We start from the raw sequence: 20,528 nt of genomic DNA, 5'->3' as shown, positions 1-20,528 counted from the left end.
TCCTACATTCTTCTTGGACTTCACACATTTTAGCTTTGATAACTTGTTCACCCTTCAAGCATTCATACATTTAAGCCTTCTTGCTTAACATGCCAATGCATACTCCTTTCTAGGTCACTTGATGAAGCAAAACCCTTGACCCCTTGTCTTCCTTAGGTTCTCGCACATGACAACTCTTTCTTCTAACCATCCATTCTTATAAATATAAAACTAAGATCTTTTGTCACTCATTCTCCATCATCCAATTTAGGGTTAGGATAGATAAGGTAGGATATAATGAATCTAACCCATATTTCATATCTCTTCTAGAAACTTCTCTTTCAATTCTCTTTGAATTTTCTTCAAAATGGTTTACCTTGAGTTTTGTGCCACCAACTCATCAATATTATCTTCCACTTGGTTCACATAATTCAAGAAAATAAACTTGTCAGCTCTAATCCATCAAATTCATGATCTTTCAAATAATGTAGCCACTCAGCATTAACTTTCTTCTAATGCTTGGCACATACTATGTTTCTTGGCATCCTTTGTAAAATCACTTAGCATGACCAAAAATTTACTAATTCTCAACATCAACTAAACTTTACTTAACATCCACTATTTTTCCCACCATGCACTAGAATAGAATTTTACTCAGCTCCAACATGTTTTTATGCTCAGCTCGCTCTGACTTTGCTCAAGACCTACTATCAACTTGGTCAAGCTTGGTAGACAAACTTTATTTAACTTGTTCTTCTATACTTTCTTAGTGTAACTAGAATTTTTAAGCCTAAGAAGATTATTAATACATCATGTTATCACAATCTTAACTGATTCTTGTACATCTTTACATAACATATCTCAACCTTTCCTCTAGGTACTATTGCTACATCTTTTTATCAAATACTCTTCATCAATCAAATAAGTGATAGTACTTAAATCATATAAGTACTTGTCTTAACAGTACATAGTAAGTTTGACATTAGTGAAAAAAAATGATTAAAACATGTTGATCATACTTGTATCAATATATTCTCAATAATCTCTTTCTTCAACAATCTCTCTCAATCTATTCTTAGCATGATATAGCTAGTGCTGCCCTACACTAAGGACTTCACCAACTAAACATTTCTTGGTAGATTGGAATTAGTAAAAGTAGATCTGAGACAATCAAATGAACTTATAAGAGTCAAAAAAACCTTTAGTGCCCTAAACATTTGACTTAATTTGACAAGGAGTGCAAGCACTTGTGGAGATTTTGATAGTAGTAGTAGAGTTGATGAGGAAAAGAAGATTGGGAAAGGAATAGCCCTTCTAGTAAGAAAAGAAAAAGATGGTAAGAAAATCTTTAAGTGTTGGATTTGTAATAAATTTGGTCATTATGCATCTAAATGTCCTAGGAGAGAGAAAGTATAAAGGAAAGTTTAATCATAGAAGAGACAAAGATAGAGATTGTTTATATGCAAATGAGGATGAATAATCTAATGAAAAAGGTCAGAGTGAAATTGATGATGAATTAGGATTTGTAGCTATCAAGGAAGATGATCTTGATAGAGAAATTAGAGAAGAAAGTGCTCTAGTTACCCAAGTGGAAAAGAAATCCAATTGGATAATTGATAGTGATTATTCACATCACATGATTGGTGATATGAATAAGTTTGATAAGCTCAAAAATCATGATGGAGGAATTGTTAGAGTTGGTAACAATGCAACTTGTCATATTACACGAATTAGATCCATTACTCTTGATAGTAAAAATAACACTGATGATGTATATTTTGTTGATTGATTGAAGCATAACTTGATGAGTGTTGGATAGTTGGTGGAAAAAGGTTATCAATTGTAGTTTTCTAAGAATACTTTCATTATCAAATATAGAGATGGTAAGATGATTGAAACTAGCACTAGATCTAGAGGTAGGGTATTTCAATTGAATCCTACTAAGATGACATGTTTGATAGAAAAACTTGGATAATATTGTGAAGGTTAGTAGTACATTTGCAGTGAGAGATAAGCTTGAGATTGTTAAGCCTACTAATTTTGTATGCAAGGAATGTATTTTGGTCAAGTAGATGAAAGTATATTTCCCTAGCAAGAAGTTCACTACCATAGAGAAGTTAGAGATTGTTCACATAGACTGAAGAGGTCCTACAAGAACCATAGGATTCTATGGTGAAAGGTATTTTATGATTTTTGTTGATGATTTCACTAGAATGATGTGGGTAGCATTTCTTAAAGAGAAATCAAAAGCTTTTGAGAAGTTCAAGATATTTAAGAATAGAGTTCAGAATGAATCTAGTGTTAAGATTAAATGTTTGAGATGTAATACAAGAGGAGAATTTAACATATTCTATGTAGAAAATGGAATCAAAAGACAACTATCTACACCTAGAACACCTAAGAAAAATGGGATTGCTAAGAGAAAAAATAAATCTATAGCAAAGGTAGCTAGAGAAATGGTATTTGAGAATGATGTTTGTAAGAAATTCTAGAGAGAAGCATTATATACTCTAAACAGAGTACAAATTAGAAAAGGTATGGATAAGACACATTATGAACTATGGTTTGGGCATTCACCATTAGTCAAATATGTTAGAATATTAGGGAGAAAATGTTATATTAAGAGAGACAATGATATTGGTAAGTTTTATCCAAGAAGTGATGAAGGTATGTTGCTTGGCTATTCTTTAAAAAGTAAGGCTTATAGATGCTTTAACTATATAACTAAGACAATAGTTGAGTGCACAAATGTAAGGATTGATGAGAAGTTTTGGAACCAAAGAAAAGATGATATATTATAATTCAAATGAATAATTGGATAACTCTAGAATTATTAAACAAAATGTTGAAGTTTTCCTTAAGACTAACAATGACTTGTAGAATGATGTGAAAATTATTGAACAAGGAGAAAAGTAAAAATTCAAACCTAGAGAAGAGATAAGAGTTGAGATGTCAACTTGTACCCCTAATATAAATCTAACAAAGAATCACCTTCCTAAGTAGATAATTGGAAGTAAGGACAAAGGAGTAATGACAAGGAACATAGTAAATGAGGAGATATGTTTGATATCTCAAGTTGAACCAAAGTGCACAAATGAAGTAGTCAAGGATAATCATTGGATCCAAGCAATAAAAGAAGAAATGGATTAGATAATAAAGAATGATACATGGGAACTAGTCCCTAGACCAAAGGACAAGAATGTGATAGGACATAAATGGGTTTTTAAAAATAAGATGAATGAACAAGGAGAAGTTATGAGAAACAAGGCTAGACTTGTTTATAAAGCTCATTCACAATAAGAAGGCATTAATTATGAGGAAATATATGAACCTATAGAGAGAATGGAACCAATAAGGATGTTCTTGGATTATGCAGTGAACATGAAATTCAAGGTTTATCAGATGGATGTCAAGTCTACATTTTTTAATGAAGAACTAGAAGAAGATATTTAAAATTGAGAAGCCTGAAGGTTTTCTTTTATCAAAAGACAAAGACGTGGTATACAGATTGAAGAAAGCACCAAGAACCTAGTATGTGAGGTTGGACAATTACTTGGAAAAGCTTGGATTTTCTAAAGATATGATAGAAAGTAACTTGCATCTAAAATAAGTTGAAGATGGTTTATTGGTCATTGTAATATTTGTAGATGACATCATTTTTAGAGGCAATGATGAAGCTAGTGACAAATTTTTTAAAGATATGAAGAATGAATTTGAAATGAGCATGATAGGAGAGTTGAATTTTTTTCTTAGGATTGCAGATTGCACGGAATAATGATAATATATTCATCTCACAAAATAAGTACCTAAAAGACTTGTTGAAAAAGTCTGGGTTGGAAAATTGTAAACATATTGGTACACCCATGATAACTGGTGATAAGTTATCTAGAAAAGATGAGAAACTTGTAGTGGAATAGAAGAAATATAGATCAATGATTGGAGGTTTTCCATATCTAACTCACACAAGACTAGAAATAGCAAATGCAATTGGGATAGTAGCTATATTTCAAGCTAATCCTAAAGAATATCATTTTGTAGCAGTAAAGAGAATATTTAGATATCTCTATGGGACATTTGACTATTGAATTTTGTTTAACAAATTAAATGATTTCACATTTTGTGCATATATTGACGTTGATTGGGAAGGAAATATGGATGATAGAAAGAGCACCACTGGTGGAGCATTCTTTCTTGGAGGAAGATTGGTTTCTTGATTAAGCAAGAAGCAAGATTGTTTTTCACAAAGTATAGATGAGGCACAATATTTTGTAGCAACAAATAATTATAATCAAATTATGTGGATGAAGAAAATGTTGAAGGATATCAAAATTGAGATTAAAGAACCCTTTATCGTTTACTATAATAGCACAAGTATAGTGAGTATGTATATAAAATCTTGTATTGCATTCTAAGACAAAGCATATATCAATTAAGTATCATGTGCTAAGAGAGAAAGCATCAAAAAAATAAATTAGATTAGAGTATGTAAGTAAAAAAAATCAAATTGTAGATATCTTTATGGAGCCTTTTCCTAAAGATATATTTGAGTACTTAAGAGGCTCTTGCCTACTTCTAAGTAGTTGATGTAGAGAGTGTGTTACTTTAGTAGCATAAAGCACTATTATTTGATTGGACTATATGTTGATGTTTTCTAAATGTGGGAGTATTTGGTATGTATTGAGTCATTAAGGACTCTTGGTATTTGCTATATGGTACTAACTAGTTTCTTTGGACACTCCAACTGGTTTATGATTTAAATAGCTGATTAACAATTTTTATTTATCAATTGGGATTTTGATTGACACCTTTGCAATTGATGTCAATGAGGGAGAGATAGGAATGAAAAACATCTCCTAAGACATAGTGGAGAGTGCACATCAAAAGTACTCCTAAGAAATGGGGGACAAATATATTTTAGAGAGATTTAGAAAGATGCAGGAATATGCAACAGTAGAAGTTTACTTGGTATTCTTGGAACTTAGATAGTTTTTCATCTATGTTATCATCAATGTGAAAGGGGGAGATTGTTAGCATGAATGTTGATGATACTAAATTGGGGAGTATCCTAAGCATTGAAGAGCATTTATATGTTTCATCCATGACTATGTTTGTGATTGATGTACAAAGTAGTGTTTCTATAGAGACTGGAAAAATAGCAGTTAGATATCTTATGCTGCATAGTAACTGAGTAAGGGTTAAGTGATGTGTAGTTATGCACATGTTCTTGAGAGAGTTCTAATAATGTAGTTAAGAGAACAAAGTCTAAATCAAAGATGTACAATAGTTGTGTATGATTTACTATGAGCAGTGTAGAAATAGAGCATCTATTTGGTAGTTTCTAATGTTTTTGTTATATCTTTTAGCCAAGATATAATGAGGTGATGCACAATTAGCTAGTGACAATGAATAGTCAAGTGATGATGTCAGTGAGTGCACAAGATCTAGAGTCACATGTGTAAATTTTTGCATAGAATATGCATCAATAGTGATATTGTAATTGTAATTAATTATATATCTTATTTTAATTAATTGGGAAAGCCTTAAGGCTGACTCAAGGAATTATTATGAAGATATGGTATAAAGGAAAGATGTTTACCTTCATTGTAATGTGTTTTTTAGTATTGAGATCATTGTTGAAGTGCAAACTATGAAAAGGAACAAAGTATTGAATGCATGCATGTAAGTGGTCCAAGGGATTATTGGATGTGTGATTCATGATCTGGTTACAAGATTAGAAGAAGCAAAATTCAGGCTAATAGGACAAAGATAGAGGAAGTACAATTTATTTCTATTATTCTACAAGGAATAATATAGAGATCATTTGTGTCATGCCCAAAAAATGCAAGGGCAAAAACACACGTAATAATTTATTTTTTTATTTTAATTAATAATAATTAAATCCACTAAGTTGATAAGTTTAACTTGGTTAAGACACATAATAAATATAACATAACTTATTAATTAATTTATTCCTTAATTCAAATTAAGTACTAGTACAATCATTGTTAGGCATGCATATACCTAAACATCATAACACCACCAATAGGGCATATTGTACCATCTGAATTGCATATAACTTAATCATTGTGGTATCCAAATCAACATCCTCATTATTAGGTGAAAACACTTCATACCATTATTAGTAAAAATTTATGTTTTAAACAATCGAGGTGATGTAGTAGTTCTTGAATCACTAAGTATCTAAAACATGAATGAATCAGCTAATCTTAGTTTCTTTTAGGACATTCACAACATAACACATTACTTCATTTCTAATATAATCTCCTACAATAGATTTAACATAGAAGTTCATATTTAATAAGCATATGCAAGGAGGGACCTTACATCCTCCCCCACTAGCCTTTGACTTCCTCCTGGAAGTTGCACAATTAAAAAGTTCATGTTGTGCTAGACCTTGTCTAGACTTATTCCAAGATTTACTCTTATAAAAAGAATGATTAATGATTCACATACATAATTAGGTAAATATGTAAGGTCCCTCCTTGCATATGCTTATTAAATATGAACTTCTATGTTAAATCTATTGTAGGAGATTATATCAAAAATGAAGTAATGTGTTATGTTGTGAATGTCCTAAAAGAAACTAAGATTAGTTGATTCATTCATGTTTTAGATACTTAGTAATTCAAGAACTACTACATCACCTCCATTTTTTAAAACATAAATTTTTACTAATGATAGTATGAAGTGTTTTCACCTGATAATGAGGATGTTGATTTGGATACCACGATGATTAAGTTATATGCAATTCAAGTGGTACAATATGCCCTATTGGTGGTGTTATGATGTTTAGGTATATGCATGCATAACAATGATTGTACTAGTACTTAATTTGAATTAAGGAATACATTAATGAATAAGTTATGTTATATTGATTATGTGTCTTAACCAAGTTAAACTTATCAACTTAGTGGATTTAATTATTATTAATTAAAATAAATAAATAAATTATTACGTGTGTTTTTGCCCTTGCATTTTTTGGGCACGACATTTTGGTATCAGAGCCTAGTTTCATGACACTTGGGCAACAATGGGTCCATGTAAAGTGTGTACATTTAAATCTTGCTATGTGAAGTAGAGATCTCTCTTTGTAGTATTTTAAGGAGCTAATGTAATTCTTCCCAAACAATGATACTGATGACTAAACGTAAGCAAAACTTGGAGTTTTTATTAACATTAACATTGGATAGAATTAATCTTAAGGACTTAAAAAAATAATTGATTAAATGTAAGAATATTATATTTATATTAAGTGATATTATGATCTCATTAAGAAATTGAAATTATATTGAACACAATCATCTTGAGGGAAGACTAAATTAAGAACCCTAAAACAACCTTGAATCATGAAAGTGGAAACAATCATATAACCTAGAAACCAAAGAGAAAGTGTTTCTCATCATCTTTAGTAGAAGTCAAACTTTATCTGACCCGATCACTCATAGAAGAATTGTAGTCTATATCTATTATGGAGGTGATCAAATAGACTAGTATTGTTTTAGACATTATAAACATAACAAAGGGAAACCTACAATCTTTATAATTTAATTTTATACCTTTAGGTTGAAATATTAAATAGATAGATGAATGGTGAGTTAAAAAAAGAAAGGTAACTCTTGAAAAGTACACCATGTTACCAAGTTATTGGGATACTTCTAAACTTGCCAAGAATTTAATATGTATTGTTCCAAGTAGTCCTTGGAAAGCAAACAAGAACTATTTAGAATTTGCAAGTAACAATTGGGAACCTCGAATGATATGATTACTAATGCAAGAAGCTATTCAACAAGAAAGAGTTAGTAAGGAACATACAAAGAAAGAGAGTATCTCAACCTACAATGAGGAATAGAACCCTAATTGGGGAATGAATCTATCTCAATATGGTGCTAAGAATGAAATTAAATGGTGATAAGTATGTAGCATATAGTATTGAACCAGTAAGATGGGAAGATGTAAACTTATGAGTTAGGGTTATGTGAGACTATTCTATAAGCATGAGTAAAACTAAATTTTTAACTAACAAACAAATGCTTGTAGACTCTGGTATGGAAATTATGGGATCAATTATAACCCTAGAAGTTAGAGAAATAAAATCCGTGACGAGGTCACCAACCTAATATGAACCAAAGGGGTCAGGTATCAGAATTAAGTTATAAGAGGATTATAAGCCATGAGGCATGTTAAGAAAGATGATGATGACCTATATCGATAGCAAGGAGATGGTTGTAAGAGTGAGTAAGTAAACATTGACATTGGATAAAAAAAAATGATGATATCCTAATAATGGTTTTATACCTAAGTAGTTGCAAACCTACAACCTAAGGAACTATTCATAAGTTACTTATGACTAGGAACATGTGAAATATGGATTATTGTAAAGAATAATAGTATTCAGTACATTCTCAGATGATGATTAAAACTTGTGTGAATGATGGAATAATAAGGAAAGTGATATATGTATATGTATATAGGATCATACCAATTTGGTGAGAATGATAACACAACTTCAGCTAATATATTGTGGTGAATTTGACCTAGTAGAGATTTTGGGTATGTGCTCTAATATGTAATGATGAAAAATTGAGGATAAGCGATTTGGTTTTGTAATTGCAACTTAGAGTATAACTCTACTAACACTGAGGTGCCTACACGATAGATTATTCAAAAAGAAATCAATGTAACAATAAGAGAATTGAAGGGGACTTATATTAATATCCTCACATTTGCACTTTTGAGTGAGTTCTGATCAAGCCAAATACCTTGTATAGTAAACCCTAATCATAGGGTGATGTCGATGAAGATAAGTATGTAGTTAGTATGTGGGATCAATTAGAGCTTGAGCAACATGGTCAGTAGACCACCTTCTAAAATCAATTCAAGATCCCTTCAATTTTTTTGGAAGATCTAAGATCCCTCATTTTTCTCAGTGGCCCTAGTATTAATGTCAATAATGTAAATTTTGTAAGTGATTGGATTTATGACCTTATTTGTCTGATTTTATATTTTGGTACTCTTAATATTTTTTCTTTTTGCCAATAGTGTGATGTGGGGCTTTTTAGCCAATTGTATTATTGATTATTCTATTTGCCTCTTGGTTATGCCCTTATTTCTTGATTAAAATTTTCTATTATGGCCACTCTTTATTTCTTTGATTTTAGAATTTTGCATTGGATGTTTCATCCTTGATGTTAAATTTAAATTGTGAGGCACTTTCTAGTGAATTTTATTGACAAAGTGATATATTATGGGCCTACCAAAAGGGATTCCTGATTATTAAGTAGGATGTTTAACATTAGGGTTTGGGGTTATTAGTGAGAGTATTCATTCCCCACCCTCTCCTAGGACTTTGAGAAATGGGCTAGTGTTATCCAACGATTGCTATGAGTAATGAAATTGCACCCCATAAAAATTGCAGCCCCAAATTGACCATGTGATTTGACAATTGAAAATGGAAAATGTTGAAGTGGGCATTTAAGACATGGAAAATGTATTTTTTTTGGAAAAAAAAAAACTTTTCACACTTAACTTTTTGCCTTTTTCTTTTGACAGGCGTACCTTTTTCTTGTGGGATATCTTGCTACATTTTTTTTAATGCAGCCTTGGCCATGTGGAATAAGGGGTGTGGAGTAGAGTGGTTAAGGGGTAGTTAGTAGGTAGTTAGTATAGAGTTATGTTATGATTTTATTAAAAAAAAAATTATTTTAGGATAGATTATAGACTATAGATTTAAGTATTTTAATAAAATTTAATTATGGATGTAATGTTGTATTAATTAGTAAGCTCTTTTAATGTTTCAAAATTAATTAGATCAGTAATTAGTTAAATGGTTATCCAAATGATTTGAATATTTTAAAAGTAAATAAAAGTGATAATGAGTTAAGTCTTTTAATTATTTGAAATTAGATTATTTAATTAATCAATTTGATTTAATAATGAAAGTATAACTAAATCAACATTATAAACTTAAGATAGAATGTCAAGGTTTTAATAGAAAAAAAACATTGTTGTCTTGCAATGTATATGTGTCATAACCAAGTTAAACTTATCAACTTAGTGGATTTAATTATTATTAATTAAAATAAATAAATAAATTATTACAGGTATTTTTTCCCTTGCATTTTTTGGGCATGACAATTTGGATAGTGGGTTCATTGATCTTGCCCTCAAAGTTATTAGGGTAGTGAGTCCATCTATCTTCCACAACTCCTAACAGGGTTGGAACAACTCTTAACAGGGTTGGCACAACTCTAATAGGGTTGGAATCTTTTAATAGGGATTCAAAGCCTCCTACCAAGGACTCATATGGTACTGAATGTTGTAACAGACTCTTAATATGGTCTATCCTCTAACAAGGAATATTTATATTATTAATATCATCTTGTGAGTACCATCTCCATCGAGGTTTTCCCTTTGATCAAGGGTTTCCCTAATTAACATATCTTGTGTTATGGTGTATGAGTATCTTGTTGTGGTTTCAATTTACATTACTCATATGGTTAAGTTTTTTTAAAGATGTTATTAGTGATATTATTCCTATAACTTATTCATCCTCGCCCCTCTCAGTTAAATTAGTGGACTATATATTCTAACATGTAGTCTATACTCATAATAGAGATCAAGTGAAGAAAGGCACAAACAAAACACATTTTGAACTATGGTATCATGATGCACATAATTTCAATTATTTCAAAGTTTTTGGAAGAAAATGTTACATATTGAAATATGTAAGGAAAGGTAAACTTCATACAAAAATTGATGAAGGCATATTTCTAGGATATTCCACTAAAAATAAGGCATACAATTGTATGAATTCTTACACTAACAAAATTGTAGAAAATGAAAATGTTAGAGTTGATTAATTTGTAGAAAAGAATGAAGAGGAATGCAAGAAAGAACCTAAAGACTACAATTTTTTTATTTAAGTATATGAAGGTGAAGCTAGAACTTTACATGAACCATAAAAGAGGCTTCTAAATATTAGTAGTGAGGCATTGCCAAGGTTTATTAGAAGAGTTCTTCTAAGCATCTATAGACTACCAAGCATCAGGCAATATGAGTTGAGTTATAGATAACACAAGTTGAACATCAAAGAGAAGAAATCAAACAACAGATAGCCAAATTCAAGTTGTAGTATGAAATACATGTAGAAGAAGAGAAATAAGAACCAAGTGAAATACATGAGGAGGAAAGTAGATTTGAGCATATCTTAGCAAAGTATATAAGGAGGAATCATACACCAAACCAATTGGAAGAAAAGATTCAAGAGTCATGACAAGAAGTAAGATGAAGAATGATACATGTTGATTATGTGAAGTTGAACCTAAATTAGATATAGATTATTTGGAGAATGAAGATTGGATTATGAAATTGATCAAATAGAGAAGAAAAAGGCATGGATAATGGCATAGACACCTAAATCTGATTACATCACTAGGTAATTTTATTTAGCTATCTCGTAGGATATTATTGATTAAATATTTATTATTTAATTAATTAATCATCATCCCCTAGTTGATTAATTAATTTAATTAGTTCTATAGTCCAATTTATAAAATCAAATGATAACCCAAAATCAATTTATCAATTAAATCCCTGTTCCTCTATTAAATTAAATAAATTCTCAAATCTATTTAATTTAATTCCATATCTTATTTTATTAAATAAATCATTTAATAAAATATCTAAACCCATAAAACATCCCTAAGACCAACCTTTACTCCTAGTCCAACCTATTCACCCATGCTAACCTCACTTAGCCTCCTAACTAACCCATCCCATTAAAGATAAACTACTTGCCCCCTAACCCCCTTCCTAAGCTAGTCCTAATCTCCCTCCTAAACATGTGTACAACTTTAAGAAAGGGTTAAGACTTGCTAAACCAAGCTAAAGTCAACAAACTCATCCTCACCCTCACCCTCCAACATTTATGACTCTTAAATCCCCCTTTATGACTCTCACATCCCTCTTACATAATCAACCTCCCTCGATACTCTCTTGACCAACCCTTATCCTATCCTCTCACACTCATCCTCCTTGTGACAAGTGTTACTTCCCTATTGGCTCTAAACAAGTACAATCCTTGTGCTTCCCTTTGAGTGCATCTTAACCCTCCCTCACCATCCTCCCATCCTTGCATCTTGACCATCCATTTCACTACCCCTTGGCCTATAAATGAAACCCTCTCCCTTCACAAAGATCATCCACCTTTCATGTAAAGTTATAATGCTATCTTGAGAGCCTAAAAACTACCAAAATAACATCATAATGCTGAAATTCCTCCATACCTCCATTATTTGAAGCCCTCATCCATACACACACTTTGTGAAAACCCCCATCCTTTGGAAGCTTGAGCACAACATGAGCATACATCCCCCCTCATCAGGGACATAGCTTCATCATCATGAGAAGCTCTTGAGTAGTTTACCTTCCTTGGTCTACTTTCCTCTATATTGTCTTTTTTGGTCCTATCTTAAGTGTTAGTTTGTTTAGTTGTGTTAAATGCTTTCATTATTAGTTAGTATTTGAATTTGCACAACTAGATTAGGTGATACATTATGGCATGCCCAGTGATTCATTTTTAACTTTTTTTTGTTCATTTTTATAGGTGTAAAAATGCTTGGAATTACCCCTATCCTACATAACCACCAAAAGTCAATATTTTTTATGCTTGTTTTTTTACAACAGCTATCTCGCACGTTTAGGATAGTGACCCCATAGGTAAAAAAATGATCCTTTGGGTTTAGGATAGTAATCCCGTGGGTATAGGATAGCAATCCCATGATTTAGGAATGCATATGAGAGTTAGCAAGATTGCAGTACAAAGAATTGGTGAAAAAGTGTGTAAAAAAGGGCCACAGGTTAAAATTTTATAGAGCAATCTCGCAAAACAATGATCCCATGGGTTCTCATGGGAGCATTCTCATAGACAGATGGGTCAGCAAGTTCACCTAAGGAAGGAGAAACTAGGGTTTAGGGGTTGACCAATTGGGTAATAGCATTCCCATAGGTTTTTTTAGTGCTCTTGCTAGTGAAAAATGGGGTTCCCACAGGAATAGAGTTGGCAAGGATGCACAGGATGTGTGTATGACATGTGGTGATGATCACTAGAGATAAATAGTGATGCTGCCTTTGCAAGTTGGTATTCTCACCAATTTATGGCTACAATCCTGCGGTCACGGGATCACATTCCTAGGGTGGAGGGATAACGAACAATATGTGTTTGGAAGTGTTTGGAAATGAAAACTAATTATATGGCTAGGAGCATAATTTCCAATGAGAGACTTTTGTACTTGCAAAAATATTAGCAAACCACCTGTTTGTACACACAAGCACAAAATGAAAATACAAAAAAATGATTATAATGACCCAAATGCGAGGTCTCACCGGGTGTGCCAAAATGTATCACCTAATCTAGTAGTGCAAATTCAAATACTAACCAATAATGAAATAATTTAACACAACTAAACAAGTTAACACTTAATATAGGACCAAAGAAGACAATACAGAGGAAAGTAGACCAAGGATATCAAAGTATATCAAGGAGATATTCAAGAATTTTGAAATTGAAGATTCAAGATTAGTTGGAACACCTATGCTCACTAGTCATAAACTGTCAAATAATGATGATTTAGCTAAGGTGAATCAAACATCACAAGGTCAATGAATGGAAAACTATAATATGTTCTACATAGAAAACCTAATCTTACATTATTAGTTGGTATTGTTGCTTATTTTTGTTAATCCTAGAGAAAATCACATGATGGTTGTGAAAAGGATATTGGGATATCTAAAAAGAACATAAGACTATGGATTATGGTACAAAAGGAGTGACAAGTTTGAGGTCAAAGTGTATATAGATGTTGATTGGGCTAGAAACATTGATGAAATAAAGAGTACAAGTGTAGGCATTTTCTTTTTAGGAAGAAGATTGATTTCATGGAAAAGAAAGAAGCATAATTGTATTTCTCAATCCACAATAGAGGCTGAGTATGTTGTTGCAACAATAAATTGTTCAAATATTATGTGGATCAAGAAAATGTTGAAAGGTATCAAGGAAGAAATCACTAAACCTTTTGTGATATACTATGATAATACAAGTGTTATAAGCATATCAAAGAATCATGTGATGCACACAAAGACAAAACACATTGCTATCAAGTATCATTACTTGAGAGAGTTGGTGTAAGACAAGGAAGTGAGATTAGAGTATATGAATACAAAGGAGAAGATGGGTGATATGTTCATGAAGGAATTAACTAAGGATGCTTTGGAATATCTAAGAGGTAAGTTAGGGGTGATTCCCCTATATAAAACAATCTAATAAGAGATGTTGCATTGAATCAAATGTTATGATCAAAATATCTTACACATTGATGTAGGAAGTCACATTTTAGGAGCAACTTAATTATTGTGAAATGATGGACTAAAGCATGAGTAGATGAGACTATAAGGAGTCAATGTGAAGATGAGATAGAAAGTAATATTTCTATAGTGGTCATACAATTGAGTTTATTTAGATATATTTGAATGGTTGATGTCTTTGGCATTGTTATTAAAGAGGGAGAGTACATTATTAGTTACTAGTCATCTCTTGAGGTAGAGTATATCTGTGTGAAAGAGGGAGATTATCAAGTTACTATTTATATTCATATGGAGAGTATATGCTTAGATTAGAAGAGGGAGACATATCAAAGAGTGAATAGAACAATAGAGGTGCTATCATCAAATATTAGAGGGAGAAGCTATAGAGGTGTTTTTGTTGATCTTTAAGTCATGTTATATCAGTGTCCAACACTTAGTCATTTTCTAGGTAGAATTGGTTAGTCATCATTGCGATTGAGCCACCCAATGGAGGTTGAGTATTTATGGACTTGTTTATATTTTAATATAAGCTGAGAAAGTCTAAGGTTTCTAAGCACCTCAATATAGACTAAGTCATAGTATATGTCAAGCAAAGATAGAGAATGTTGCGAAAAGAAAAGATAGTATATGTTGAGTGGTGCATTTACTATTGAGAACACAGAAGCCAAATGATAGCATGAATATCTGTTATGAAAAAGAGTCAAGATATTCAAGTGTTGAGTAAACTAGTTTTGACATATGTGTTTTTGATGGCACAAACACTTATGTAAATCATTTTTCACTAGATTCTATGCAATATTTTTGGATTTTAGAGATAGCTAAGGAGGTAATTATGTGTTTTTTTAGAGGACATCAATCCCTAGGAAGGTAGAGTAATCAATTAGAAAATTAGAAGGACTAAGTGGGAAAAGGGAGAGCTTTAGATCATTTATCATGATCTAGAACCTTCTCTAGTTCTCTATTTTAAGAAGTGTTCAAGCCCTAAATCATAGGGATGATCATGTGTGTGCGAGAAAGTCAAGGAAATAATGTAGGAAGGCTATGTTTGATGATCAAAAGAAGAGATTAGATAGAGAAACCTAGCAGTGAAGGGAAAATAGAGTATGTCATACTAGGAGATCAAACTATATAAGGAAAGAGAAGATTTGTAATCTTGCATAAAATTTTAATTAAAGGATCAAGTACTAAGATGTTCTAACAAGTGGATCAGAGTAAATCTCATAATAAGGTGGTTTTATAGCATTCAAATATCCTAATAGAGTTCTTACTTAGTTGTAAGTTTAAATCCTTTAATAAAGGTAGACGAAATAAGTATTTTAAGCACTTAACAAGGAAGATCTTTATAGGGTAGATCACCAAAAGTGATCAAACATTGTAACCTTAATAGGAACATTTTATTATTGCGATAGTGAAGATTTGTGGGGGTCATTGCTACTATGGTTTTACCTTCACCTCAGAGGGTTTTTTGGTATGTAGTTATATTTATTTTCATGTGTGATGGATGTGATGTATACATAGATTTATTTCAATATTCACAAGTAGATTTCCCACTAATTTTTAACCTAATTTTTTATCAATGTAAATATTGTCCTATGAATGCTTTTTTTAAAACAAATTTGTCTGATTTGGTCAAAAGATTGACCAAATTAGGGTTTCCCAAATCTAGTCAAGATTTATACCAAATTGGGTTTAATAATATAGGATGGGTAAAACAAAGAAAATCAGGTTTTATTTTTTGTATCGTGTTCATGCATGTTTTTTCATTGAGCTAATCTCTAGAACCACTGTCTCTCATCCCAACTAGTGCAGATTGGCTCCCCACCTAGTTTCCTCCATCACTCTTCAAAGAAAATCTAAACATTCTTGTGTCTTTTATTTGGTGGAAAAATTAAACAAGGTATACATTTAATGGTATATTTTTAGCATCTTGTATTGCTTTAAGTGGTTATATATTGTTATTACTAGACATGTGAAAATGCAAAACTAGCACAAGAAGCAAGCCCAATGCAATAAAGATGTCTACAAATCTTAAACCTTTCAATAGAAATATTTTTTGAAGACACATATATTTATATATACACTCACTTGGTTGAGCTACTCCATAAACTCATGGTCCCGCCTTTCAGTAGCTTCATACTTGATTCATAAATCTGAGTCTAGTCATTCTTGTTATGAAGATAGAATCTAACAAGAACATATTTTGGCCAATGATGGGTCTCATGTCACTTCAAACCAGAACTCTATTTGACCTCCTCAAAGATCTTTACAAGCTGTTGTAGAGATTCCCAAGTAGAATAGTTTGTTATTGATGTGGAACAATCTATATAACTTCCAAAAATATTAAAAATCATATAACACCTTGGATGATTTCAAAACATCTCCCCTATGAAGAAAAGACATCCACATAGAGAAGAAAATCAAAGATGATGGCATAAATGCAATGTTCATGAATCATTACCAACTAAAAGAGGTTTATTTCACTGAATCAATAGTGCCTAGGGTGTGGCAAGCTACAAGTCTTGAAGTGGGTTTGCTTTCAAAGTGAATTGAAGCAAAAAAATACTATTGCAATCCTGATGCAATGATCTTGGAAATCTTGTGAGATACACCATCAACCATTAAAAAATTCAAATTTCTTTTCTTGAAATTTCTCTTTATCAAACTAGTGTAAAATGACCTAATTTTATTTCCCCTTACACTGAAGCTTATACTGTAGTAATAAAATTAGTGGATATTTCTCCTCTTAAGATGAATACATATTTATTTTTCTTTTGGACTAAGCCACAATCTTTTTTCATGAAACTCATTAGCTTCCTATACACCAAATGCCAAATTTAATCTACTTCTCTATTAGTAATATTGACTTGCACTTTCCAAATACATCTTAGATCTCATTCTTTGCAATATAGGAATTAAGGTGTTAATATAGTAGAATCTAGAGCTTAGCCTTGAGATGATGCCATAAGTAGTTTGTTTAATATTGATCACGTTTATTTTTTTAAATTATTGCATAACATCTATGTTGCCTTCAAAAATCTATCTATTGAGTCCATATTTTGCATGGATTAGAGCTCTTTCTCAAGCTTGAAAAAAATTAAACAATTCTCAGATAGCAATATTATAGAAATAAAACCAAAATTTCAAAATGGTTGCCTTTTATTTTCACTAGTCTCCCTATAACTTGTTTGGAGCTCTTAACCTTGGGATGCTGGGAGTAAAACTATTAAGTTTTTACCTTATGATGATTTTTTCTTTCTAATTATCTTTTTTGAAAGAGATTTTGTATTATTTTCTCTTAGTTTCATACATCAAAACAGCCTATGAAAATTTATCATTAGGAGACGTAAGGAAAATTTGTTGTTTATTTGTTTCATTTCTTAATAATTTTGTCGAAAGAAATTTGATGTTTATTTGTTTCAAGCTATAAAGAATTTCTTTGGAAATAATTGGTGTTATTTATTTTGCATGACTATTTAAAAAAGCATTAAAAAAATAAAGAAGAATATAAAAAATTCACAACTGAAGATTTCAAGTATACCTATCTTAGAACTATTCCTTATTACAAGAACATTTTAGATAAGCACTTAAGGATAGAGATTAGAAAATAACCTACATAAATATCAAGGCCCCAACCTGATTCAACTTTGGATAGGTCAAGAATGTCATTTATAAGTTGAAGAACCAAATCCCTAGAGGATATCACAACACCCAACAACTACCACTGTTATGGATCTAATTTGGTTGTTGAAAGTATTTTAGCCATGATAACAACACTATTTAATGGTTAATGTATCTCATGAGACATTGTTGCAAACATTTGTTTCGCCCTCATGGTTTTCTCTGTAGAAAAAAATTATACAAAAAACCATTCAATTTTAACAACAAAGTGTTAAATATCATTCTTGTACAAATAATGATACCATATTATGAAGTTGAGACAATAAATAAAAACATTACTCTTCATCCTAAGTATTCTAGATCTTTTGAATTTGAAATAATTTGCCTTTATAATGCCTCCTAGATTCAATTCTCCATCTTTATGCATGGATTTTATTTTAAATGTATTAATCTAGATTGAATAAATCTCACTTATTATAATTGAAATGATAGGCATTAAATAGGAAAATGGTGAGCTCTCTAATTCGTGGATGGCTAATACCTCAAAAATGCTTTCACAACTTACTATACAGAATTGAATAATCTATAGATCTCTCATGTAGTAGGCATGGTGACCTAATAAAAGTAAAACCTACCTCCCAACTCCATTCCACATATTTACCATTTATATCTATGGTTTTGTTGAGTTCTATCTGCATAGCATTTTGCACTATTATTTCCTCTCGAAGCTTTGCCAACTTCTCTCTCTTTACAACTTGCAAAAATTGTCCATACAAAGAACATTTTTTAGTGACTTGGAGAACTATGGCCTAATGTTGTAGCTAATTATTTCTATTGGTTCCAAGTGCCATAAAGTTTCAAAAAGGTAATACTGAAATTTTAATAGTGAAAATCACTTGAAATTATTTCTTTCACTAATCAAATTATATCCTTCAACATCATTTCTACTTGAAGCTGGCTATAAAATTAGAAAAGAAATGTGCTTTAATGATAAGAAAACCCTACTATAAAGAAATATAGGCTATGAATCCTCTGCAACTATCTTCATTTTTTTAATTCACAGTTAAAATTTTCCTGTAAGTTCTTTCTCAAGGCCTTTGTTTTTGGTTGATTATCTTTATTTTACATTACCTAGATCATAATATCTATATCTGCATCTATACTATTCTTATAAGTATTGAATGTTCTCTACTAGTATAGGATTGTCTATAAGATAATGTAATTATATTCAAATATAAGATTATATCATATATTTCAATCTTAAAATTAATGCTCATTCTACCTATTACAACAATATATTTCCCATGATCCAGCAAGTAATTAATAGCATGACTTAAATAAAATTTCAAACAAGACTAGTTGAGAGACTTGACCAAACCTTGGCACCTCAAATTAGTTAAAACTCAATTAGTTTGCTAGTTACATGACATGTTGTAGGATACTTGTTAGTTTATAAAAGAATTGTTTTATATTTCACATTTCAAGCATAACATAGGCTAGATGGTTGTTAGGCATAAAATCGTCTCATTAGTTTCAGCTATCTAAAAGTATCTATATTTTATTTCTAATTCACCATCAAAAACATAAGGAACTACATGAAATAAATAACTTTCAAATTGGGAAAGAGCCAGAGGGTGAAATTGAGTAGTGGGTTTTCTAATTATCGCCATCGTCCCCATACTAACAAATGCTTAGAGATAGCATTATTTGAAAGATTATCAACTAAAAGGAAACCATAATGGTGAACCAATCAACACAAGACCTTTCATACAAATTCAAAAGAAAATTGAAACCTTTTTTTATTTTTCTTGTAGAAATATTTTTCACTTTTTAAATTGAACCTAATTTTGTAATTATTATTCTGCTAAGTTACCAGAAAGAAACTTGCAGCATCCTTGTTGCTTACATATCTATCTAGAGTCAAACCATGCATATCCGTAATTCCACATTTTTTTATTTGTACAAATAATGGATGGGACTATGCTGTGTCCAATTAGATAGAGTTGTATTCATAATACAAGATGCAGATTACTCAGATAGACACAATTGTATGGAGATATTTTTTTTCCTAAATACACATGTATCTATATAGCATTAACAACATAACATATTCTAAAGCCTTTATAAAATTTAGTGTCTTGGAAACTTGGCAATTTTTTTGAATGCAAAAACTACTAGCAGGCAACATACCTTTGCTCCTTATACCGTACATAAATTACGTAGTTTTGTTTTTCAAAAAAGGCTCAAGAGTTCTGTATTAGTCTATGTAGATTTAATAAAAACTAAGGCAAATCATGAAGAAAACAAGATGGCAAGATGTCCATTAGGCAAAATAAAAAGTATATTCCTGAAGAGCAATACCAGCTTTGATTATAAAAGGAACTAAATCTCTGAGCATCTATGCTGAAATATTTGTAGCCAAGAGATTAATAGTATTAAAAATACTAACATCTAGAGTATGATAGTAATAATGTAAGTGTTGCAAATACATAAGGATGCTTTATAACTCTACAATTTTTTCTTCAAAAGAAATAGGTCCATTAACTAGG

Source organism: Cupressus sempervirens, chromosome 3, assembly GCF_028749045.1.
Source record: "Cupressus sempervirens isolate cs-2001-9-10 chromosome 3, ASM2874904v1, whole genome shotgun sequence".
NCBI classification, from domain to species: Eukaryota; Viridiplantae; Streptophyta; class Pinopsida; order Cupressales; family Cupressaceae; genus Cupressus; species Cupressus sempervirens.
The sequence above is the reverse complement of the archived record's forward strand: the minus strand, read 5'-3'. Positions refer to the sequence as shown.